Raw genomic sequence first — 26,205 nt, forward strand, 5'->3', positions numbered from 1 at the left:
CAACAGGTGACTTGAAGCCACACGTATAAATATTATCAGCTTTTCTGAAATTTAGAAAGAGAAAATATCTTAATAATAAAAGGCACAGCAATAGTCAGGGTAGTGAGACAAGAGAGACACAAAAGGTAATGAAACAGGGGAAAAAAGGAGAGAGTGGTGGTTGGTGGTCAGTAGAGCTAGATAGATTAATGTCTATGATGTAGGGACAATTCAGGCTATATGAAAGCTGGGAGACAGGGACTATAATCTGACTGATGCTTGTCAAACTTCATTTAAACACCCTTATATTCCCTAATGTTACTAAGCATTATCCTAATACATATGAAGGCCTAACAAATGTGAATACAAATGTGGATTTATGATATATATATAGAGAGAGAGGGAGGGGGGAGGGAGAGGGAGCGCTACATTACAACACCATTTTACTACGCCATTGGATATTATGGAACTTGAGCATCCACAGATTTTTTTTTATCCAAGTGGGGTCCTGCAACCTAACTCTAGCAGATACCTAAGGCCTACTGTAGTGGGACTATTACTTGCTTGGACTTGGAAACTATGCTTCTTTTCATGCACACCAAAATAGAAGCTGTCTTTTTTGCTGTAGCATCACATTAACGGCTAATGGTCAACTTGAAATCAACAATAATCCCAAGGTCCTATCTGTATCTAGTATGTCTGTGCCAAATATCCCCTATCCAATAATTTGGTTTTCGTGACCTAAAAGTAGAATTTTGCATTTGTCTGTTTTCATTTGATTAATTTCAACCCACTTTTCTAGTTTGTCTGGACCCCTTTGAATTCTGTTTCTGTACTCCTAAGTAAGCACTCATAGAATTTCAGCTCTAAAAAGGAGAACAGAAGTGGTGAGGATAGATTGATTAGTAAGTACAGCTTCTTGTCTTATACTCAGTTTCTTGGGAATATTACTTTGCGTTTGGCCATACCCACATGGCAGTCAATTTGTGATGGTACCCATCAGCTTCTCAAATTTCCAAATGAACCTACAGGTCCTGATATAAAAAGATGTTCCCCAAATTGGAAGAGTCTCCAGGAAAGCATTTAAAGAAGACTGGACCTGAAAGAGGGGAACCTGGAAAGCACCTATACATATAAAGAGGTATTTTCTATTTGCGTCTGGACTGTAGTACTGCAAACATTGAATTAAAATCTTGGAATTTTTCCACTAAAGAAATTATGAAAATTATGGAATATTTAATGACAAAAATAACTTTTGAAAGGTACATTACCAAGGTCAAGCTTGCATGATATAATTTATGCTTTAGACTTCCCCATTAAAGGCATCACTGCATGGCCAACACAGCTACCCCGAATGTTTCCAAAGTCAAGCTAGTGTCTGCTAATGCTAGTGTCAGCTAATCTCCACTTTAGCAGAAATGGGTATATTTCTGCCAGGGTTTCAGGACTAATATGTCTTCTTCTTTATGTTCTTGTTTATGTTTATCATATAAGTTGTCTGGGTAAATTTTTATTCTAGGTAAGTAATTAAATAAATATTTGTCTCCATTGTCATTTTTAGAGTTTGATTTTAATACCAACACACACTTAGCAGGCAATCTGTTCAAGTGGTTTCTCCATTACATTTTGCAAAATCTGTCTTCCTAACACCTCTTTTGTTGTTGCTGTTGTTTATGTTCAAGTAATTTATGATTTATGGTGACCCTGAGGCAAACCTATCATCAGGTTTTCTTGACAAGATTTATTCAGAGGGGGGTTGCCACTACCTTCTTCTGAGGCTGAGAGTGTGATTTCCCCAAAGTCACCTAGTGGGTTTCCATGGACAAGCAAGACAGAGGTTTTGATCCCTGGTCTCCAAGTCATAGTCCAGCACTTAAACCACTACCCAATACTGGCTTCCTCTCACTTTTTTTCCTTTCTGTGAGCCTCCGGGTCTTTTGTTTGTGGTTTTATGTACTCGGTTGCCTTGAGTACAAAATATAACTTATCTTATTCAGGCATAAAGCATGTGTGGGTGTATATAACATATTACCACCTCTTTAAAATATACATGTATATGACATAAAAAAGGACTAGTTACTGTTTCTAAGTAATCATTACAAGCATTCAAATACAAGTTTTCATATTAAGTGGCAGCCCCAATGCTTCAAAATCAGCTATATGAACTAAGAAAGGCTGAAACGATCTTCATTTGCTTATGCAAAAATCTTTTGATTCCATTCAGTATACTCACTACATTCTTTTGCAGGGCTAGACTTAGACAAGTGAGGAGTCTGGAATATACAATCTGTTTAATTCAAATACCAAACGAAACTTTAATTTCATAATCTGGAAATCCCCCTTCCTTGTTTGCTTTGCTATCAGACATAGCTAAACAAACAGTCTCAATTTTTAATTTTTAGTTTGTTTGGAGTAACCACAGTAACAGCACAGAGATTTGAACTGAAGCAGTTATCTTTTCTTTAAGCAAGCAGACTGTATTACTGCACAACCCTTTCAAAGAAATGTCTACCAATTCTCAAAGTTAATGTCAGAAGGGGAGATAAGGAGGTTCAGCAATTAGCTTGGGAGCCTAATGAATATCCACAAGAGACAAATGAATTTAACTGAAATATTATATAACACCAGCAGTTACAAACACTGTACAGTACTTCATACTAACAAAGCACTTACTTTGGCCAAAATGTCTTCATAGTTAATATTCATTGGCTGAATCTGCACAGCAGAAATAATCCAGTCTGACGCCATTTTAACTGCCATGACTCAATTTTCTGGAATTCTGGGGAATGTAGTTTTGTGAGACATTTAGCCTTCTCTATCAGGGAGTTCTGGTGCTACAACACATTACACTTCTTATAATTCCATAGCATAGTGCCGTGGCAGTTAAAACGGTGTAAAACTGGATTATTTCTGCAGTGGAGATGCAGCCATTAACTGTTCTGTGAATGAACAGAAGAAGTGGCTAAAATATCTCTAGAGCAAGGATAAGCATGTTTATACAGGTTGATTCTCCCTTATCCAGGATTCTGAAATATTCCAAAAACTATTACCTTCAAGCTATGTGTACAATGTGTATATGAAACATAAATGAATCTTGTGTTAGGACTTGGGTTCCATCTCCAAGATAGCTCATTATGTATGTACATTATGTATGCAAATACAAGTATTCCAAACTTAAAAAACCCAAAATCCAAAACATCTTTGATCCCAAGCATTTCAGATAAGGGAGACTCAACCTGTCTATGACGTCGAACTCTGCAAGATGATCTAGACTTGGCATGCCTGAAGTAAAACATTATTTTATTGGGCTTACTGTTAGCATGGTTGAATCCACATCCAACCCAGCATAACTATTAGCTACATTGCAATAATTAATTATTACAGTAGTGCCAATATTAAAATTAATTAGGTAATACTGTTGAGTCTCAGCTGCATTGTTCCAATTTACAACATCTGAAATTAACAGCATATCTCTAGAAAGAGATAAATGAAAGTCTCACCCACTGTGCATAGAAGGATAAAGCAACTGAAGTCTTGGCACTGCTGGAGGGAACGGATTTCCTTTGTTTAATCAGAAAGGGGAGCATGACACTGAGGAAGAAACTAGAATCCTGCTGTTGCTTGGAGGAAGAGGTTTCCTTTGCCTACTTAGAAGCAGGACATGATGGGGAAGAAAAAGCTGTAACCCTGCCTTGAAGGAAGGGGTTTCCTTTGTCTGCTTATAGGGGGAGACATGAAATAGACGAAGAAGCTAGAATCTTGTGAGCTTCACTGTGCCTGGAAGGAGCTTCCTTTGCTCTATGTTTTAAACTTTTAATCCTCTTTAAAATCAGTGGCAAGTTGATTAAAACACCCAACTTTGTGCTACATCAGTTGCACTGTAATGCATTCTCTAGTCTCCAATGATTTCCTATGGAACTGGCTCCCCCATTTACATCAGTCTCAGTTTTACATCACAACTTCAGAAACATAAATCAAGACTTGCTTTTACAATCAGGGTGGATTCACTTATGCCAAGAAATACAGATGTTCAATTATAGCAATAAAAAAATCCAAACATAGAGGAAAGATTTTTTTATACATTTTTATATTATTCAGTGATATAGTTCGTTACATATTTCACATGAAAACTTAAACAACAGTATAATATCGTGAAATTCGTCTGCATGTTCTTAGTTACATTTTGTACATTACACTGTTCCTTAATTATTTTCTTTATAATTAAATATCCCTCCTCCCCCCCCAAAACATTCTTGCACTCATTTTGTTTGGTGTAGTACTTAAACATCTTATAATTGTATTCTTTAAATTGTTCTGTTAAAAGAATAATTTGATTTTCAGTTCAAATCTGTATTTAGAAAGTATACAATAAAATATATACATCAATATTTGTTTGCATCCATTTGTCTGTGCACGTCAAAACCAAAGTCTTAATTATCTGTTCCTTATGCACTTTCCAAAAGAGAGGGAGAAAAAAAAAAAGCCGGTGACTTGAATAAATTAACGACGCAAGACCTTTGTTACAGATATTATAATTAGAGGTAGCTACTTCCCCAGTGTGTAGGGAAACTCGACAAATGAGCTTATCTGTTCAGACCTTGGAATTATTCTGTGTAACTAATAATATGATAAAACAGGTCGTCTAATACAACTATAACCCAAAAGATTTCTAAGAAAATTTCCCATAAATTATTACCATTTGAATAAATCCTTAATTGCTATACTTATGTGTTTAGAAGGCACATATAGGGACTTCTTTTGACTATGACCATTTTTTTTTTTTTTTGCAAAAATTGACTAAGGATTCCCAATCTTTGTTTGATTTTTCAGACTAATTTCCTCTTATTAAATTAGTCAATCTATCAAATTCAATCATTTCCAGACTTTTCCTTAGCCATTCATCTATAGATGGTGTATCACTGTCTTTCCATTTCCTTGCATATACCATCCTAGCTGCAGTGATTAAGTACAAAAGGATTTTTAAATGATTCCTTTCAGTCTTTTCTTCAATAATATTTAATAAAAAGGATTCTGGTTTAAATTTGATTTGAGTTTGGAGTATTGTTTGTATTGAAGTATGTATTTTTTTCCAGAAAAAAATTGCTTTCGGGCAGGACCACCAAATATGATATAGTGTGCCTTCATTTTCTTTGCATTTCCAACAGTTACCTTTTCTTTCTTTTTTAATTTTTGCAATTCTGTTTGGGGAACGATACCATCAATGGATCATTTTGTACAAGTTTTCTTTTACATCCATTGATAATGTGAATTTTAAATCCCCCCAAGCTCTTTATAGAGGAAAGATCTGAGTTCTTTAGTTGGCATAATAATTTTAAGCATGTGCATGTGCAATTACTACCATCAATCTCCTTTTCTTCCTCTTCCTTGAAAAGATTCCAATGTGAAATACACATACCCATTTTTAAGGAAAAGCAAGTAAAATATAAATTAAAATAGAAGTTTTAAAATATCTACAGTAAGAGTGAACAGCCAACAATCCAATTACAAAAAAATGCCAATCAATATATCTAAAGTCAGTTTGAACTGAAATTTTCTTTTAATGCCTAAGAAAAGAACATTTTGAGTTCTTCTGAGTTCAAAAAATGCAGTTTGTGCCAATCTGTTCTCTTCTGAAAGGCATTCCAGGGTTGGAGTGCCACCAAATGCACAACACATTCTTTCCTAATTATAAAAAAGCCTCCTCCAAAGATCACATACAGGCAGGATGGTCTCTTCCAACTCTATGATTCTAAAATATCCTAACAAAAATTAGTTCCTGAGATGCTAAGAGCTTCAGTGGTGATCAATAACACCTCAGTAGCAAATTAAGAATTTTCACATGTAGCTGTATGGAAATAAAAAAGGCAAAATTATAACAACCAAATTCTCTACCACATGAACCCTCCAAATCACTGAAAGGGCAGAACCATGTATGACATATTAAAGCAAATCAAGCAAGAAGACCAAATCAAATTAAGCAAATGACATTCAGGATAATAGCAATAGCAAGTACATTTCTATACCGCTTACCGATGTATTAAGCAGTTTACAAAGTGTACGTTTAATTGCCCCCAACAAGCTGGGTATTCGTTTTAGCGAACTATAGAAGGATGCCAGGCTGAATCAACCCTGAGCCCCTGGCTGGTACTGAACTCACAACCTCGTGGTTTGTGAATTAGTGGCTGCAGTACAAACATTTAACCACTGCACTACCAGGGCTCCAAAAATAAACATAATAACTTGTGCTTTCTTATAATTCACAAACAACTTTTTCACATCTCAGAACTCATTTCAGAGGAGCTACGACAAGCATTCTACTTGAGGCACTTTTGATTCATCCCCCCACCCCACCCCGGTGCTGTTCTCAATCACAAGATGCATTACACAAGATTTGATATGATTTCTATAATTATTTTAATTCATAATGTACCCCTTCCTGAAGTTCAAAGAACACTGTAATTATTTTATAGTAAAATTGGATTATTATTCTATTAATTGTTATCATAAGATTTGTTCAAAGTATACATTTCTATAAATTAATAATCAATATGGTGTCAGTCAGACAAACACTGCACACGTACCTGAAAAATATAGTCTGAATTATTGTATGTAATATTGCTAAGGATTATCAGGTAATTGCTTGAAAAAGAAAAAGGTCCTAAAGTGTCTACCTCTTTTTTTTAAAAAAAAATGTAAAAGCAAATAGTGTTGTAAAGATATAAATGAACAACCACATAACTGAAATAGGCCAACAGTATCCACAAGTCTTAAAACACACGAATTTCTGCACAGAAATCTTCAGATTTTGAAAGTCTGTTAAACTACTCACTAAAGTACTCAACAATCTCAGCAAACCCATCACCCCACTGACATGCAGGCCACTGGCTGCTACAGAAATAAAAACGTTTTCCAATAGGTTAAATTTAACTCCGCAAAAATGATTTAACATCATGCTTGTAAAGCACATTATCAAAAGCTAGAACCTTGTTTTAATCTATAACAAGTCAGACTATAAATCAACTCAGCTCAGTGTTGTCTACTCTGTAGTGGGGCTGACCAGTGATGTTGGGAGGGAGTGTCTGGTTACGTGGGTGAAGCCAGGCACCCCGTTCCTGGCCTTACAGCCCATGGTGTAGCCCTTCAGAGGTAATGCAGCAGTAGTGGCAGGTAAACAGTATATTGTGGCTCCATGGCATGCAGGTGTATGAACACTTGTCAGTTGCTGCACCTGCTCAGGACTGGAAATGTGTCATGGCATCCTGTGGTAGCCTGCCCACTTCTATAGGCCTGGTGATGCCTCATTTTTCTCCCGTTATGTGGATATGTGTCTCACTGAATCTAGATTGTGTTTTGATACTGAGGTACTACCTGTAGGAAGCATGTTTCTAGATATTACACTGGGTCCATGGTATCTGCTGGGGTTTAGTTCCAAGACCTCCCATGGATACCAAAATTTATGGCTGCTCAAGTCCCATTATATACAGTGGAGTAGTAAAATTGTGCCCCTTATATAAAGTAGTAAAATAAAGATTTACTTTTTGGAATTTAAAAATAATTTTTTTAAGCTATGGATGATTGCATCTGTGAATACAGAGGCCTGGCTGTATTTAAACCTAAAACCTTTCCTGTATGAAAATACTGTTTCCTGGGCAGAAAATGTTATTCTCTCTACAAAACAAAATTCTACATGTCTGAATTTTGTGCAGAGTTAGTGCTGAACTTTAAAGATTCTCACCAGTCCAAGTTTCTCAAAACTTGAAAAATATGTTTTTGACAATTTTCTGAATATTTTAAAATGTTCTCTCTATCCTTAAAAGGTAGGCATCAGGAAAGCTGAGCTCTCCTGCTCCTAACCTGTCACTTCCCCTCAATCTCTCTTCCATTTTTCCATCTCCCTTCCCAGGTTTCCAAATTAGAAATATTCCTATGTGGGAAAGGGTTTATTGCTGCTTTACATGTGATTATACATGTCAGGTCAACCCTCAGAGGGATAGCTTAAAAGACTGCTAGGAATATAAACACATAAATGAAGAAATTCCATGAGAGTTTTTCCCCCCCGCTGAGCAACAAGTCACAAAAGGGGGGGGGGGAATTATACTGAAGGGGTGGGAAGCATGGCATGGCTGGCAAGAAGAGTGGACTTACATGTAAACTAGCTGAAGTCCGTGGCTCTAGATTTACAGAACAATGGTTGATGTTACGTTTAGAGTTTTAACTTATGAACATTCTAGTTCTTATCAATTAAATAAAAATTAAACATCAGAATGAACTTTGGTATGAAGCATCTCCTCAGTGAAATATACAAGGGGTCAGAGCAGATGGGCACGAAAGAGCGGCCAGGATCCGCTCCAGCCACAAGTAGGTTGGGACTGTGCTAACCATGCGGGCCGCTTCCAAAGCAGACCATGGCCACTGTACCCAATCCACACCACCAGGACCCAGATTATCCTGACTCTTTTTTGCTTTGGTCCGAAAGACCAGAGCACAGCTTCGGGCTGAGTTCAAGGTGTGTGCGCGCGTCATTTTAACTTCATGCCTCTAGAGCAGCCAGAAGCTGCTTCTTTTGGCCTGTCTGTTTCGAGCCAAGCTTTCAAAAACACCATATTTAACAAAAATCCAACATTTTTACCATGTTTCTGGGGAAATGGTTTGAAGTAGTCAGGCTAGAATTGTTTTACCAGTAACATTTTAACTAATTAAGTTATAATGATGAGAACTGAGACTTGTGCTTTGTGCTGGCCCGGGCTAATTTTAGGGCTCTGTAGGACTGGGAGTCCAAACGTGCCCAGCCCTACTTTTGGCACCTGTGTGCCATCTTGCCGCACTCCTGTCCACATGGGGCACATGACGATGACACGTGAGTGTCCGAGCACCCAAAAGCCACAAGACAGAAGGGGTGGCATCATGGCGCTCGATTGCCTTAAAAAGAAGCTGCCAAGAGTATCGGTACCATGCTGTGTGGCTGGCACAGGGGCAAAAATGTCTTTATCCCGAGTCACTGAGAGATTCTTACCAGTATATTTTTATGTTTTAAAAAACATTTGTTGTTGTTAACTGTCCTCAAGTCAATCTTGACTCATGGCGACCCTATGGATGAGACATCTCCAAGACCCTCTGTCCCCCACTGCTCTGCTTAATTCCTCCAACCCCATAGCCATGACTTCCTTAATAGAGTCCATCCCTCTAGCATGTTGTCTTCCTCTCTTCCTGCTTCCCTCTACCTTTCTCACAATTATTTTTTCCAATGAGTCCTTCCTTCTCATGATGTATCTGAAGTATGACAGCCTCAGTTTGGTCATATTGGCATCCAGGGAGGTTTCCGGCTTTATCTGCTCTAGAACTCTTTTGGCTGTACATCTTCCTTAGCACCATATCCCAAGTGAATGGATTTTTTTTCCTATCTAAGTTTTGTGCTCAGTTGTGTATCTTTGCATTTTAGAATCTTTTCTAGTTCTTTCATAGCCACCCTCCCCGTTCTTAATCTTCTTCTGATTTCCTGACTGCAGTCCCCATTTCTATCAATGTTTGATCCCAGGTTTGGGAATTCTTTTGCTATTTCTATCTCTTCATTATCTAGGTTGAACTTTTGAAGATCTTTGCTGGCCATTAGTTTGGTTTTCTTTATGTTCAATAGTAAGCCTGCCTTTGCACTTTCTACTTTCATCTTCCAAAGTAGGTGTTCCAGGTCTATGAGGTTTTCTGCTAGTACTATGATGTCATCTGCATATCTTAGATTTTTGATATTCCTTCCCCTTATTTTCACTTCTCCTTCTTCTGTATCCAAGCCTGCTTTTCTTATAATATGTTCTGCGTACAAGTTAAACAGATGGGGTGAAAGGATACAGCTTTGTCTGATCCCTTTGCCAATTGGGAACCATTCTGTTTCTCTGTGTTCTGATCTGACAGTAGGCTCTTTTCCTGAGTTCAGATTCCTCATCAGGACTATCAGATGTGTTGGCACTCCTATGTCTTCACTACAGTCCATAAAACAGCTGCTGATTTTGTTTTGGAATTCCCTGGTGCGCTCCATTAGCCATCTTAAGTTTGCCATATGGTCCTTAGTGCCTCTTCCTTTCCTGAATTCCGCTTGAACCTCTGGGATTTTTCTCTCCATGTATGGTTTGAAAATCCTAATAAGGTTTTAAAAACCCAGTAAGTTTAAAAACACTCCATAAGAAATTTAAGTTTCTTTTCATAGGCGCGTTACAGAGCGCCGAGAAGCATCGCTCTGCTGCCGCCGCCAGTTACAGCACAAAGGAGCCACAGCTGCCAAACCGCGTGGCTCCTCTGCGCTGCAAATAAGAAGCGCCAAAATGGCGCTTCTCTGTGCAGCGCAATTATGACGCCGCGAGGCGCCAATGGCGCACTCACGGCATCATATGTGCCGTGCGACATGCGGACACAGCGTGTCTGCCGCGTCAAGATGGCAGCGTCCATGTGGAACGGGGCGCTGCCATTTTGTACAGACTCGGTCCGTATTAGGGTTAGGGGCGTCCGGAAGGGCCTTCTCAACCCTAATACGCACCGAGTCAACCCTACTATGCTGCTTTGGTGCGTCTGTAACACGCCATAGTTCCACTAAAATGCATCCATCCCAAGATTATACTTTGCAGACTATGCTTAGCTCTGCAGTATGTCTGCAGTAACATACAAATGTACCGTACAATACAATTATCACTACAAATACCATATGATGGATTCAGGTGTTTAAAGCCATTTAAACTCCAGCTTTAAATCTTGCTATGCTTAAAACTAAGTATCTTGCGCATCTTTCAATTAAGCTATCAGGTAAACTAGCTGAAGTGTTAATTTAATTATTTCTGAAAATTATCATTTGCTCCATTCCCAACAAAACCAGACCCAAATCCTGGACAATGAATACCTGGGGACAGAGATGAGATATAAGGAACAAGACTAGGATAGGACACTACAAAATGTGGAGGTTAAGGCCATAGGCTTGACGCAGGTCACAAACTATTTGGAGAGCACTGGCAAGGCTATGTCCACAAAACTAAGTACTGGGTACCTATGTCAAATAGTACCAGCCTTTTCCCACTTTTTCCCATTCTTTCTAAATTCTGAACAATGTTTTTTAAACAGATCTAGAAAAACATGAAGAAAAAGCAGCAGTGTCCAACACACACTGAGACCTGGAAGCAAGCCAAAACAAAACAAGACCCAGAGGGACTTGTGTTGAGAAAAATTGCAGAAAGCATGCCCTATGCTGGATGGGTAAAATATAAAGCCAACTTTCAATTCCCACCAGACAAAAACAAACAACCCCCCCAGGCTTTCTTCATTCAATCAGAACATGAATTTAGAACCCATCAAGTCAATGGTTATTAGGTATTTGCAGAGCAACCACACAGTCAGTGATTTGTGACATAGTCAGATGCCAATTAACTTTATCTTATATTTATCCCCCCATCTGTGTAGGTCACACTCTATTTTACCAACATAAGTTTTTACCTTTTGTTCAAAACTGATTTTTTCCAAGCCAGCACTAAAGAGTATAGTACTATAACCAGTTCTAACACTTATTACTAGCCACCATCAAAGCATAACTGTTCTCTAGGTTCCCTGCAGCTTAAGGAACAATGTCTTAAACAAGTGTTCAGTGTCTCTTTGAACGATATAAACATAGACAGGGTCTTTTAAAAGCAGAGCTCCTACGATGACTCATTTTTCATCATTAACCATTAGCTGAAGACCTTCACAGAGCATTCCTCCCTCATCTCAATAAACATTTAATGTAGTTATAAGTTCATGGACTATGCTGGATAATTTCCAGAGACTAGGGCTGCTGCCTCACAGCAGAATTAATGCACTTTGACACCACTTTAAATGTTTTGGCATTTGGAATCCAGGACTGGAATCCTGGCATTTATAGTTTGTTGTATCACCAGAGCTCTCTAATAGAGAGGGCTAAATATCTCATAAAATTACAAATCCCGGAATTTAATAGCACTGACTCATGGCAATTAAAGCAGTGTAAATCTGTATTAATTCTGCAGTGTAGATGCACCCCAGGAAGCCACACTGGACCCTCTGAAAGAGAAAGGTACTCTCACCCCTGCTGAATTAATTGCTGCCGTGGCAGTGGCAAAATAACACTTCCTTTTAAACCTAAGTTGCACATGATGATACATCTTTTTGTAAGGAAAAAAATAATGCTTTCCTGTGTTTTCTCCTGCACGTCCTGCAGGTTTCACTTGCACACATCCCCCACCAAAATTGGTGATGTAAATGATGATGTAGTAGTAAATTTAGCAGGCTGCATGTCCTCTTGTCTGCCCATTCCTGACCAATGTGATTCAGTGGCTGACTACTATTTTTTTTAAGGGTATGCCTCTCTTTGTTCCTCACAGGCTACTTTCTCAAAAATACAATAACAATCCCACACTCAGTTCCATACAAAAGTCCCATCTCAGGTCCAGGATCAAGGAACTGGAAGACTACTCTTTCCACACAGGCTTCTGAACCTTTAGAAACTTGACAGTTGGAGTATCAGTGGAACATCTTTACCTGTTACACTGCTGCCATGTGAGACTCTAAATATGCTATACTGCAGTCTTAAGCAATTGGCTAAGTGGAATGGACATTCTGGGGTAAGCAGTTAACAATTACGCATGTCCTCTCCTTTCAGTCTATTCAATAAAGGCAAGTGTATTTCTTTACTGATAGGGAGTGGTGAAAGAATAATAGTATGATACATCTTTAACTCACTCCAGGATGGAGCTTTGGGGAAAGGGAGGTGCTTAATCCTGTCAAAACCTGCTGAATTATATTGTAAACATGTTTGAACAAAAAGCTTCAGGTTTGTACTTATGATAGCTCCTTTCAAATTTTTAGGAAACAGACATTATAAATGTTGATTTTTTTTTCATATTACATAGTTTCAGTGTCTATACAATACAGAGGTCAATATGTTTACACTTATCCCTCCACATTTGTCGGGGTTAGGGGCACAGGACTCCTATGAATGTGGAAAAATTACAAACAACAAAAACTCTCTCTCTCTCTCTCTCTCTCTCTCTCTATATATATATATATATATATATATATACACATACATATGTGTGTGTGTGTGTGTGTGTGTTTTACCTGAGAGAACATCTCTCTAGGAATCTCTCGGTCCTCTAGTGCAACTCTGTGGCCAATATCTGACAGACATTGACCACAGAATTGGGCTGGAGGAGCTACAAATGCCTAGTGGAGTGTTCTCTCTAGGTCCTTCAGTGCGACTTTTGGTTAAAATTGACCATAAAATTGCACTGGAGGGCCTAGATATTTCTATAGAGAACATATTAATAAAATCTGTGAATAATCAAATCTGCAATTGTGGAGGGACAAGTGTATATATTTTAATATTTTTACAATACCAGATAACTAGGTTTATTTTAGGACCAGATGTTGATCAGGTCATTATTAATCAATCTGAAACCTGATCTCTTGCTCTGGCCATCTACAGGGATGCTAGAGTCATAAAATGTTGCGGTTCTCAAACATGAATCTTGGGCTCTTGAAGTAATCTCCTTTTTCTGGTATGTTACAGGAATTCATTTATATGATAGCTGGGCTTCTGTAAGTGCACTGCTTCCTGCAATTATCCTTGGTGATTAATTTCACCACAAAATTAGGTTACTGCTTATGTAATACTATTAATAGATAAATGTCAATATCTTAAAACTGTTGAGATATACAAAGAAGACTGGAATGAATATCATTTATTTTAAAACAGAAGTAGTTTTACTGTAAGAATATGCCATTTACCATAAACTTTTAAATAGTATCTTAAGAGCATTATATTCAAAAATCTCTTGTGGGTGAGGTCAGTCAGTTGCAGTGAGACCTCAACTAGGTTCAGGAAACTGGAAAGAATAAAGCTTCCTGCTGTGCCAGGGAAGAGATTTAAAAGCGACTGGCAGTCTTCGTGAGAACTAGGGCGGGTTCCTGTGTATAGTAGACTGAGCCTGAGAGAATTATATCCATCTCAGTAGTAGTTGGTAACTTTGTACAGTCACCACCTGTAAAATGGAAGAAAGAGACAGCCTTGATATGAACTGTGACAGAAAATAAAATGGGCTGTATATGACACTAGATGTCCACATTCAGAAGAGTGGAATCTAGCAGAAACAGGACGGGTATTCAACTCCTGCTCTGTCACAGAAACCCATGAACGTACTCTGAAAACCTAGTTTTCAGGTGGTGTGGAAAGCTTCAAGGCAAAGGAAATTCTGCAGTGCTGCTGTTAGAATTTAGAATTTATCTAATTCTTTCTTAGAGCCATTTAAACCAGCAGCCATTGTCATCACACTTTGTGGCAGAGGCAGTGGGTAAGTTAGTTAAGCAAGCAAGGCCAAGAAGGTCAAAGAACACAGTGTGCCTCAGCCAATGGCTCTTGTGGCATCACAGTTCAAAGGGCTGAACACAAGTGAAAAATCTTACAAGGAGGGGGTTTTCAAGCTTCAGTTCCTTACACTACACAAATCAGTATAAGACACTACCCTGAGTCCCTATATTGGGACAAAGGCAGGATATAAACTGCAAATGCAATGCATCAGGCAATGTAGCTTTTAGGCAACTTCATGCCACAGCTAAATATATAACATGTATGTGTATTATACAGTCCTATAAAAGGGTGAACAGGAGATAGTTTTGATGAACAATTCAACCCAACTAGAGTTTTGTTCAAAACTGACACAGCTACTATTCCTTCTAAAACAAACACCACCTCCTTCCCTTCTGGGAAATGTAAATTGGAAAGTCAGGCACTTTCAGTTCTCTATCAAGTAATGTTCAGCCAATAAATGTTTCAGTGGAAGTCAGAAGAAGTTCTACTTTTGTGTCCATAATTCCTTTTCTTACACAGCACTTTTATTTAAGTGAAATTAATCTTATGTTAGGGTGGTCACACCCAGAACATGTAGATTTTTAAAGACATTTAATGATACAAATTGATACTTTGATTACTACTGCTTGTTTCTTTTTTTAAAGTAACATGCAAGAAGTTGGCCTCTGAGCATTTGTTTTCTCTGTATAGTTAATTTCCTGATGGATAGTATTCTCCCTCTTCTCCAAAAGAAAAGGTTAGAAGAGCATACAAGCCATTACACCACTTGAAAGAATATCAGATGCTCATTAGCTATATATCAGATCTCCAATGGGGTATAGTTTGAGTGTTGGACTACAACTCTGGAGATCAGGGTTCAATTCCCCGCTCAAATGTAAAAACCCACTGGATGACCCTGGGCAAGCCACAATCTCTCAGTCCCAGAGGATGGCAATTGCAAACTCCCTCTGAAGAAACTTGCCAAGAAAACTCTATGATAAGTTTGCCTTAGGGTCACCAGAAGTAAAAATGACAACAACAATAAATAATGCAAACATTCTGAGATTTTCTCATATAAGAGCTCAAACAGCTCAAATCCAGGTTACTTTTACAATGCTACAAAAGGGTAAGCATATGAAGGACACAGCTTATTCCAAAATAGCACTGGAGAATGGGAGAAAATTAGTATTTTGCATCTTCAGAAATATCTGATTTAATTTTTGACAAGACAAACCCTTAAGGCCCTAGTTTGAAATCATGTGGTAAAATCTTAGACACCAAATAAATGAGCAGGTCACTGAGGAGGACTTCCATGTGTTGAATAGCTGAACATTGCTTTTATTTGATCTGTATGCTTTATGGGGGTTCTAGAATTCAGCTCTCCATGATGCAAAATCTTTGCACTTTTCCCATACTACATATATCACATCATAGACGTCTCCTGGCTGTAACAAGCATCCCAAATACTCCAAACTTTAAGTGGAAGCAATTGGCCTTACAAACATTTTCATAAATGTTTGCCTGACAAGGTCAACTGGTGAATTAATACAGATTTCAACAAAAGCATGTAGCTACTACATAACAAGACAGAATGCTGTGCAGTGACAGCAAGACTTGAAAATGCCACGGGCCTTGTTTAGCTTGATAGGTAAAGCAGAACCCACTATCAAAAATAATATATTTTCAATCCTGCCCTTTTAAACAATGCTTCCTACACTACCCTCTCTATAATTGGTTCCACAATAAGTAAGCACTGTCAATTTCTTTATCATTAATGTTAATACATCAACTGTTATTATTATTATGGCAACTGTTATTGTTAATATAGCAAATGATAGTGTGCAACTTTCACAAGGCCATGCAGTGGGTTTCTACAGCTAGATTTGAACCCTGGTCCACAGATTCAACCATCTTGTAAACAGGGTGGTTGTTTTTTAACTCCAAAAAGCAAATCTTGATATTGCCATTTTATGTAAGGGACACCATTTTAGTACCCCCAATGTATATAATGAGACTTGAACCACAGATTTGATATCCACAGGGGGTCCTGGAACCAAACTACTCTTTGGGAGTTAGGCAATCTCTGAAGCATTATTTGCATGAATCACAGTAAGGGTAGACATGGAGCTGTTCAGGACAAATTAGCCAGTGGTAAACTAGCGGACTCTGACTGCTTTCTACAATCTCTAGTTAAACAACAACAACAACAAAAATTCAAATAAGGATATGAACTGCAATATGACATTTCAGCAGAGACCAATGTGCAGACTACTTAAATTGGCATACTTTACTGGGCTCTCTTCCAACTACAAAAATTCAAAGTCAAAATGGGGGAGGGAGAGGAGGAGAATCTATATTCTGATATGAACTGAATCTGAACAGCATAGATCCAGGTAACTTGGTGAAATGCACTTATATTAATGAAAGCTAACAAGTGGACTCCTATCTACTACAAGCACTTCTTGGTGGCTTGTCACTTTGTATTACTTATTTTATTTTGATATGCTTTGTTTATGATAATACTATGCTGCTTAACATAATAAAACCTCTTAAGTAGTTGGATGTGGATGTGACACACAGGATTCCACATATTTTGTTTTGGCTGAGTAAATGAACCCATTATTTGCAATTGAGACTGTCACAATTGCATGCGGAAAACCTGATAAATGGAAAGAACAGAATTAGGACTTTCAAAATATCTATAAGCTGTGTATCTTTGTAGCTGCCTTAGTACAAAACCCCAAAGGCTAGTCAGATAAATTACTCTTCCTCTTCTTTAAAGGTGGTGGGGGAGGTTCAGGTTTCTTCTCCTTTCAGTTTGGCTTTGTGCCATCAGTGTCATGCTGTTACGGCATACAAAAGCCCAGCATGAGAATCCTTTGTGGAGAAAAGGAGGGGTTAGTCTTTTTCCTTTCTGCATTGGATTTTGTCTGAAGCAGCACCTGCAGGACACTGGCAATGCTTCTCGAAATGCCAAGGTTACAGGAAAGAAACAGGCCTCTCTTTTCCTCCACAAAGAATGGGGAGGAAAGGAGGGCAGGGTCTCTCTTATGCAACTTTTTACTGGAACTCCGGTGGAAAGGGTGGGTATTGGCAAAAACCACTTCTGAGAAGTCCTTGCCTAAGAAAATGCTATGAAATGCATAGGGTTGCCATACGTTGATGGCCACTTGAAGGCACATGCACACATGCACACGCACACACACACACTTGTTTTGAAGAGTGAATTTCAGAAACTCTGGTTAATACATATGAAATGGACAAAAATCTTCAATGGCAAGCACCATGGATTTAACTCTGATGCTTTTCCTAGCACCAAGCTATGCTATTCTTTTGAATTTGAATATGGTTTTCTACAGGCGCTCTGGTGCACAAGTATAATTGCAGTAATTTTCCTGAACGGTTGAGGGCTGTGTACTGGGGTAGCAGTAATGGGAAGTGGTAATTACCTAAAATCAGAGATTGGGACCAGTGTGTTGATCTTGATTATTTTAATTATGTTATACACATATGTAAATATGCAAAGGAATCTGGTAGCAACTTGGAAAATAACTAAGAGAAAGAAGTTGGTAGTACAGTGTGCCTGCGCTATGTGCGGATGCATTTTACATGGCTTCCAGCTTACACAGAAGCCACTTGGGGAGGGAAACAATGGCGTGTGTGCCTGTGGCGCTTGTGTGCGCCAATCCACCACATGCACGTGCTCCATTATTTCCTATGGGGCGTGAGCATAGGTGGATTTTACCTTACGCAGAACGGATCCCCCGCGTAAGGAGAGGGCCCACTTTATAAACTATCATGAACTTTAAAAGTCTACAAAATCATATGCTACCAACTTCTTTCTCTTAGTCTCAAAGGTGTTACAAGATTCCTTCACTTAGTGATCCAGAATATCATAGCTATGTCTTTGAATTCTACATATATAAATATATAGATATAAAAACAGAAGTAGAGTACCATTTATCACAAGAAAATTCCATGTAATTTTATGGGGCTTTTCCAGGGAAAGATTGAGAAGGATTAGCATTTTCACTTGCTATATTGTCCCCACCTCCTCTGCCTCTATTCCTGGAATCTGTCACTTTGTGTTGGGGTGGTGGCTTTGCTAATGCACTTAAACATGGATAGTGAAAACACAAAATGAATTCCACTGGCAAGATGGCAAAAGAAGATGAAGGGTAAAACGGAGACCAAGCAGCGGAACAGAAAGGGGTGGGCAAAGATTGCCTGAACAGAAAATAACAGGATTCATACTGTAAATCAGAGATACCTGTACATAATATAACTGATTTTCAGAATTTTAACAAGCGTCTTAAAGAATCTGTGAATAAGGAGGGCTGACTGTATAGATCAGTGATGGTGAAGCTTTTAGACACCGAGTGCCCAAACTCGGTGGCATTCCCACACCGCATGTCACTGAGTGTCAGGGGTGGGACTTTTGGGGGTGGGACTTCTGCATCCCAGGGACGGGCCTTCTAGGGACGGGCCTTCCAAGGGAAAACCCAAGCCACACTCTCTGAGTCTCAGGCTAGCAATACCAAAGCCCCCTCGGACAAAACTTTCCAAGAAAACTCCATTACAGTTTCACCTTAGGGTCACCATAAGTTGGAAACGACTTGAAGCAATCACACATGCATGTCATGCTCTCTCAGCCTCAGAGGATGGCAATGGAAATCTCACTCTGACGAAGCTTGCCCCATGATAGTTTCACCTTAGGGTCGCCAGGATCCAGAGCTCTGAAGGATGTTCTGGGCCCATAAGCTGGAAACGATTTGGAGGCACACAACAACAACAACAACAATAAGCATAATATAGCACAGAAATCACAGCACAAGAACAAAGACAGCCAGCGGTTTGAGTGCACAACTCTGGAGACCAGGGCTCAAATTCTGTCTCAGCTATGGAAACCCACTGGGTGACGTTGGGAAAGTCACATTTTCTCAGCCTCAGAGGAATGCAATGGCAAATTCTGTCTGAAGAAATCTTGCCAAGAAAACCCCATGATAGAATCGCTTTAAGATCGCCATAAAACCCACAGGGAAACTTTGGGCAAGTCACATTTTCTTAGCCTCAGAAGAAGGCAATAGCAAAAATCAATGCTGTTAACCCAGAGATGTTATCGTGTAGCTTGGGGCATTTGCTAAAAACATTGATTCCCATAAGGCTGAACTCTGCCTACCTTTATTATTAAAAAAACAAAGCTGGCTTGGGGCACCAAACAATAAATCCAGTTTTCAAAGACTGGAGGTCTACAAAAGCACTCAGTAAAGGGAGAGGAGAGGCATCCAGTTCCTCAGGGCCTGGAACCTTTGAATTTTTTTTTTTTTTTGAAAGGAAAGACTACAACTTCCAGAACCCTCTGGGCTGGAGGAATTCTGGATGTTTTAGCTCAAGGAAGTAACTTTCACATGATTGGCTATTGTAAACTTGCCTTCTGGGTTGCAGAAACAATGTGGTTGGACCCCACTTGAACTGCTATGGCTCCATTCTACAGAAATCCTAGGACTTGTAGTTTGGTCATTCTACAGAAATCCTAGGACTTGTAGTTTGGTTAGGCACCAGCTCACTCTGGCAGAACAGGCCAAAGACTTTTGCAAAACTACAAATCCCAGGATGATGATGATTTGTTAGATTTGTATTCTACCTTTCTCCCAAAATACGATTAAAAGATCACGTAGGATGGTGCTGCAACAATTAAAGTGGCATGAAACTGCATTATTGTGGCAGATGTATTCCCAAACCAGCATGGTGCTGTGGTTTGTTTGACTATGGCCCAAAACACACTAGAGAATGCTTTAACTAACCTGGCTCAATGCCAGGACATTCTGGGAACTGTAGTTTTGTGAGACATTTAGCTTTCTCTGTCAGAGAGCTCTGGAGCCACAAGAAACTACAATTCTCAGGATTCCCTAGCACTGAGTTGGGGCAGTTAAAGCAGTCTCAAACTGGATTATTTCTGCATTGGGTTTTGGATTCTAGTCTTTTTATTTCTTGACAGTAGTTCCCATTCTGGTTAATGTTTGGTCCAGAAATCCTGGGACTTCTGGTTTGTTGTGGGCCCCAGAGGCCTCTGACAGAGAAGCCTAAATGTCTCACAAAATTACACTTCCTAGGATTCCCCAGTACTGAGCCAGGGAAGTTAAAGTGGTCTCAAACTGGATTATTTCTGCAGTGTGTTTTGGACCTTTGACTCTGGAGACCAGGGTTCGAATCCAGGCTTGGCCATGGAAACCCACTGGGTGACCTTATCTAAGCCTCAGAGGAAGGCAAAAGGAAAAACCTTTGAACAAATCCTGCCAGGAAATCCCCTTGATAGGTTCTATTCTCCTTAAGATTGCCATGACCTTGGGAAAGTCACAACCTCTCAGCCTCAGAGGAAAACAAAAGCAAAAACCTCCCCTGATTAAATCTTACCAGGAAAACCCCATGATAGGCTTGCCTTAGGATCGGCATGAGCCAGATATAACTTGAAGGCACCCAACAACAACCACAATTACCTTGATTGGAAGACCAAGAACAAGACGAAGATTAGGAAGATGAGAAAGAGGGAGGAAATGGAGGAAAGAATGAAGAGGAGGAGTAAGGGAAAAGGAGGAATAGGGCAAAGAGGAGGAAGAGAAGGAGGAAAAAGGAATGAAGCAAAGTGGAGGAGGAGGATGAAAAAGGGAGAAGTAATGAGGAATGGGATGAAGCGGAGAAGGATGGAAAAGGAGGAAGAGCTCCCTTAGCCCCCAAAGGCCTGACCTCCACACCCCTCACCTCAGCCCGGGCCAGCTCCAGACAGACTCCATACCTGAGGCTGCTGTTACAGTGGTGATGGTGGGGCCTCCTGTTCCTTGCCAGTCTACAGCAAGGCTACACTAAGAAAAGCATGGTGGTGGTGATGACAAAGGACAGGAGCAGGCAGGAGAGTGGCTGCAGCCGTGGGGGACTTGCCATAGCCAGGCCTATGCGGTCTCTTGGGCTAGGTCGGAAGAACACAGGTGCCGAAAGCAAAAGCAGCAGTGCCTCCCAATCATCGCTATGTCCGCTTCCTCCTTCTCACTCTCTCAGCCAACATGCTCCCCTCTTCGCACCATGCAACCGAAGCCCTGGGCACGTCCCACCCTTCACACTGCCTCTGCCCTTCAATGGGCCCCTCACCCCTCGCTCTGCCAACTTTAACAGACATGTTTCAAAGAACCCTCTCCCTCTTCAAGGAGGAAGAAAGTGCACTCCTAGAGAGTAGGCAGAGCCAACCCTACACGCTGAAGGCCCACGCACCTCCCCGCCCCTCCTTGGTTATCCTGAGGCAAGCCAGGCTGTGAGAAAGAGCTGGACTGTGGCTGTAGCATGCCCTCAGGAACAGTGTTGTGTGCCACTGTGAGCACATGTGCCTTAGGTTTGCCAACATGGGTACAGATGCAGTTCAGAGATCATACTTGCTCATGAATAAGTGTGCAATTATTAATTTCAACAACAGGTGTTTTCATGCCTGCAGATGGAAATAGGAATCTTTATCTATTTTGGGACATCACTAGATTATGATTGTGTATGATCAGTTTTAGGTTAAATAGCATGGTGCCCTGGTAGGTTTAAGCAGCTGCAACCATTGTTATCACGAAGGGGAAAGAAAAGGTGAGGCACAACTCTTGCTGCCACCCAATACAAATGGCCATATACACAGAGGAAGTTCCTCTGCTGATGTGGAACACTATTTAAAGGCAAGCCTTGTTCAGAGAGGTGGACTCTCCCTAAATTGCTTTAGGAAGGTGGCCATGAGTGGTTTTCTGAATGTATTGAGAGCATGAAACACATCACCTTCCAATTTTAAAATCTTAGGATTTTAAAATCTCTGGATTTTAAAACTTCTCTTTTGTCTCAGCGAATATCTCTTGAGAAATGGAACACAACCATGGAGGTGACTGAAAGATGAAGACAGAGAAAAGGAACTGAATAACAGCAGAGTGGTGATCTCCTTGAAAAGCAACAAATTCTGAGCAGCCTAACTAGTCAACTCTAATTTCCCCCTAAAGCATTTCTGACTGAGAATAAAAGAACTATTATTACTGGATTTGTTTGGGTTTTTTTAAAATCTGTCAAACATGTATGTAACAAAATGTTGTTGTTTTTTAATTGTGGGGTATTGCTCAGAGGTGGATGGGATGGCTTTTAGTATATATTTACATATAAAAGTTGCTGCCTCCTACATTTCTACACATATTTCTTTTTAATCTCACTCAATCCCTTCTGGTGGGTCAGAAATGGGATTTTCCAAAATTCACACAGATGTTTCCTTCTCCCTTAAGCTCAACAACATAAATAAACAGGGATTGTGAGGAGAGCCAGAGGAATAACATCATGGATGGGATTTTTTTAAATTTCATACTGGTATGATCATCAGTGCAGGAATATAATGTAAATTTAAACACCAATTTATAATGAATATTAACATAATAAACATCTCCTTTCAACATAAGCACCACTGACAGTTTTTTGTTTTGTGTAAATGTAGGCCAGCATTCTGTTTGTTATATGTGCAGGTGTAACTTTTAATTAGAGAGCAAGTGTGGTGTAGTGGTTTGAGCCTTAGACTATGACTCTGGAGATCAGGTTTCAATTCCCCACTCGGATGTGGAAACCAACTGGGTGACCTTGGGCATGTCACACATTCTCAGCCCCAGAAAACCCCATGATAAGCTTACCTTAAGGTTGCCATAAATAAAAAAATACTTCAAAGTGTACAACAACAGTTTTGCCTGCATATGCTGCTCTATGTTATGGTGAGAAGGAGTAGTCGAGGGCAGGTTTTGGGGCCACAATCATGGATTTTGATATGACCTGTGGATAAGTTGGGGGTCAAACTTAGGGGAAGATAACAAAGGATCTATAGGGGAAAACAAAACACCACTTACTTCCCTCCTTCTCCCTCTTTGGACCTCTCCCAAGGGTCAAAATCTTGGCATAGGAAAGCAAACCTCCATTTTCTCCCTTTCTCTCCCCCCCCCCTTCACCACCAGCTTTTTCAAGACTCACAGTGTTAGCTTCTCAGCAGTATTACCCTATTGACTCATATATTGGTTTAACCCAGGATTTTAGAGCCCATTTTTGGGCTTAAATTTTTTTCAATTTACAGATGAGTATATATGTATGGTAATCACTACTATTCCAGAGGGCCAACTCACTTTCTTCCTGTGGGTGCCTGCTCTGACATGGCCATTTAATAGCCCAAGGACCAGAAGGGGGATGTCTTCATTATTGTGTGTCTAGTTGTAGGAATATAGTTGGAGTGTCCTCCTTGGGCCACTAAACAGACATGCCTTGGTGCCCCAATGGAGGAAATGTATTATCCATGTGGAAAAAGATGTGGAATAATCACTGATTCTTGCCTGAAGCTAGCATTACTATAACTAAATACTAATGTTCAAACTGCCAAATAAGAAAGTGTAATGGAGAGATGGGAATAGTACAAGTCTCAATTCAGATTTTCTTATTTGGATACCAACACAATCTGTTGTCCAAACAATATGAAGCAGAAGTAAGGATACTGGGGGCAGAGGTGCTCAAAGCCTTGCCTGAACAAGATTGTGTGAGATAATGAGAAAATAGATACCTTAATTGACTGCTGAGCTATTTAATTCCACTGTGGGAAGCTGACTGTGCTAGTTTTGCAGACCCTGCCCTAGAACAAACATATCAGAACCTAAAGGACTTGTAGACAGAATTCAGGCAACTCACATAAAACATCCAAGCATTAAACATTTGGAGGAACTGCATACTTCTAAGTATCGGTTCTGGTGTTATGTATTGCAGTTCTGGGGAAATGATATCTGTCTTGGTACTGAAAGACTTATCTATGTCTATATGGGTTTAACTAGCTGTAATAAAAAGTTTCAGTGATTGTTTGCATTACATTAAAAGCCAGTGATGCTAGGAAGAAAGAGGTTTTGTTTTTCTTTTCTGTTTTTAAGTTCCTCCAAGCTTGTTGGATAACTTTTCAGTTTTAAACACTGTCTTTTTGTTTTCTTATAAAGAACAGAGCTCATCTAGATTCTAAGACACATTACATAAAAAGAGAACAAGGGCGTGGAGAGGGGAGTAGAAAGAAAACACTGACAATAATCTAGTTGCACATGCCTAGAACTGTGAGAATATCAGAAAATGCAGCCATCATGTATTTGGTGGCAAAGGAGAGTGAACATGGGCAGGCATCCAGAGGATAATGACACAGTCAGGGAACCAATGTGCTCCCCCTTCTAACCCATGGCAGACTGGCACCACCACCAGCAGCACCTAAAGTAGGCAGCACAGATCTTGCTCACTTTCTTGTCCTTCTCCTCCCCACTGTATGCCTACTTGCTAAAATGTTGGGACTTAGCACTAGTAGCTAAGAACCTGCAGCTTCCTGACTCTGAGGGTCTTCAGAGGAAGGCTGTGTGGAAGGAGCAAAAATGATTAATGAAATTGCACTTTACAACGCAATCTGGGTAGCAAGCACAGGAAAAGGTAGGCTAGTGAGTGAGCTCTGCTCCACTGTCTTTTTTGCTGGCAGTAGTAGTGTCTTACAAGACAGGCTCACAGATATAAACACATGTGAATTTGCTTGGCAGAAAGGAGAGATGCTCAGAATGGGCCTTGACAGTTGCACTAGACATGGTTTTTGACAAGGAAAACAGGGGGCGGGGCGCAAAGAGAGACACACAATGGGACTAGTTGGAAGTGCTAGTGGGTCACAACTCTCACCTCAAAATTAAAGCCTCTGGTTCTTTATCCACTTAGGGATACACATGACAAAGCCTCCTTCTGCACACAGGTCTTCTCTAGTTTTTTTGACCTATTGAGATCTTAAAAATATACAGTTTCTGCAACGTGGAACATTAGTAGGATATTCTGCAATTCCAATGTGACTATCAACATTTTTAAAGGCGTCAAAAAGACTTTATTCTATTATCAAAACTGTTTAAATAAAAAGCAAATAAGTTTTATGTTGACATTCTTCAGCTATGAAAAACAATGGTTGTTGAGTGAAAACGTGTCTTCACCCTATTTGATATATCCCACTAGCAGCATACTATTCATCTTTTTCGGTGTAAACATTTCATTCTTATCTTTTCATATATGTCTTTAAAGGCCCTTGTCAAGTCCTCCTAACCAACTGAAGTCAGATGGGTAGTCATATAAGAGAAATCCTTTGTAATGGAAACACTGAAAATAGGGAAGTTTGCTGCATGTTCTGCGGACAAAATGAGCTAGATTAACCTTTGTTGCTGGAGCTGTACAACTTTGGCAACTACTTGTCCTGTTAAGCAATTTTATTTTCAGCATGTAGATCTTCAGGAAGTGGAGGACGAGTGTTGAGCAGTGAAGGTACCATCTGTTTGCTTCACCCTTGTTCTTCATAGCTGATCAAATTGGCCAAGGTAGGACTGATGTCAAAGTTAAGGGAGATGGTCAATGCCTCTTTACAGGAAGGTAATAACGAAAGTCATTGTTAAAGAAACCTGCCCTTGTTAAAGAAACCTGGATAATCCTGTTTATCTGTTCTGGAAGCAGCCACACTGGGAGTACTCCGTGACTCTACACTATCCCTAGAACCTCAAATAGCAAGGAGCACCGCAGCAAAGCTCTACTTAATGTGCCAGATTCACCTAAATTGGCAATAGTACCCAAGCCTTAGTTATGCCCACTGCTCTGACTGTTGTTCTATTCTCTATATTGGGATAATCTTGATGCATGTCTAGAGACTTTATCTGGTGCAACATGTGAGAAGTAACCTGCTGACTTGAGCACAAGATCAAGATCATGCTAACCCTGCAATGATTGCCCATTGTTTTGGGGTCCAACTCAAAGGGATGATTTTTTCTTTCAAAGTCCTAACCAGCTAAGGGATACCTGTCTTGTTATGAACCTGTTTG

General features: G+C 39.8%; 1 protein-coding gene across 1 annotated transcript in view; it reads right to left on the reverse strand.

The window, feature by feature from the left end:
• Positions 1 to 26,205, reverse strand: part of LOC121922331 (guanine nucleotide-binding protein G(q) subunit alpha) — a 130,291-nt gene that overhangs the window by 41,253 nt on the left and 62,833 nt on the right. The window lies entirely within an intron of this gene.

Source organism: Sceloporus undulatus, chromosome 2 (assembly GCF_019175285.1).
Source record: "Sceloporus undulatus isolate JIND9_A2432 ecotype Alabama chromosome 2, SceUnd_v1.1, whole genome shotgun sequence".
NCBI lineage: Eukaryota > Metazoa > Chordata > Lepidosauria > Squamata > Phrynosomatidae > Sceloporus > Sceloporus undulatus.